We start from the raw sequence: 1,412 nt of genomic DNA, 5'->3' as shown, positions 1-1,412 counted from the left end.
TTAAGGTGGCTAAGGCTGAAGGTCACTTCAAAGTCATTTAAGCTTATACGAGGTTTGCTTACCTTTGGGAAGAGAAGCTTTCAAAATTTTGTCGTAACGACCAAAGTTATTTAACATCAAACGACCGAAGTTATTAGCAATCAAAACATTGTTTGAGTTCAAATTACCTTTAAGGTTATCCGGAACATATGTCCTAATTGCATATTTGAATGTAAAATTTTCCGTTTTTTCGATTGCCGGACTCAAAAAGGGACGTTTCCATAACAAAATAGAGTTGACCTTAAAACAACAATGAAGGTCATCATCAAGGTCAAAACTAAGGACACTATCAGATTTCTTGTTAAAAGTTATCACAGGAATAACCTTGACCTTTGTGAAAAATCGCTCACTTAAGAAGATACAGGCCTGTTCCGCTACTTTGGTGACACCATGTATAATTTTATATACATATACACTCAGTGAGATAAATTTTAATAGTTCAGTAACAAGCATAAGATGATCTGTAAAATTATCAAAAATCCTCAGGACACTTGCTTTAATTGGAAAGGACGTGAATATCGAGATCAATGAAAGTAAGGTATCCCAGAATTCGGCAAATATTTAATAACATTGCTGGAACTCGTCAGAAACCAACCATGTTTATAGAATGTCAAAATTCTAGCAGCGGAGAGGAATCCATACATAGTATCATCAGCATTGAATGGCATAGCAGGCAATTTCCCAGGTTCATTATTAGCAATATAACGGTACATGTTGGAATTATTGAAAAAAATTATTTATGTACTAACATGGTGTGTAATATTTAACAGGTTGGAATAATTGAATAATTCGGCCAAAATTTTCTTTTTTGGAAAAGTTCCACCAAGTGGAACAGGTTCTATTCAAAAGAAACCTTGAGTTCTTGAACCCAATATGCAATTTTTAAACGACGTATTGGAAGTTTATCCATAAGTATCTGTAGATAAAATACAAACATGTCTATTATTATAATTTATAAGAACTTGCACGTTATGAACCCCAGACATCTCTTCCACCAAGATGGTGGCTTCCCTAAGCATGCCTTCCAACAAGATAGAAACCTCAGCAAGCATCGCTTTCCTAAACTGGAAGGCTAATCAGGATATCTTTTCCCCTCTTAGCTGTTAAACGTTACTATAGGCAGTCTTTCCCGGGTATCACTATTTCCGTCAAATATTAAGAGCATGAAACCGTGGCATCAAGTGGCAAGTCTTCCCCGGGCATGACATCTCCAGTGAAATATTAAGACCTAAGAATATGGCAATAATGGGCAAAACTTTCACAGGCATCACATCTCAAATTAAATATTAAGAACATTGCACTGTGGCCTCAAGTTGCAACCCTTCTCTGGGCATTACTTCCTCAGACAAATACTTAAAAGATGACACTGCAGT

This window comes from Belonocnema kinseyi, chromosome 5, assembly GCF_010883055.1.
Source record: "Belonocnema kinseyi isolate 2016_QV_RU_SX_M_011 chromosome 5, B_treatae_v1, whole genome shotgun sequence".
NCBI lineage: Eukaryota > Metazoa > Arthropoda > Insecta > Hymenoptera > Cynipidae > Belonocnema > Belonocnema kinseyi.
Note: the sequence above shows the minus strand (reverse complement) of the source record.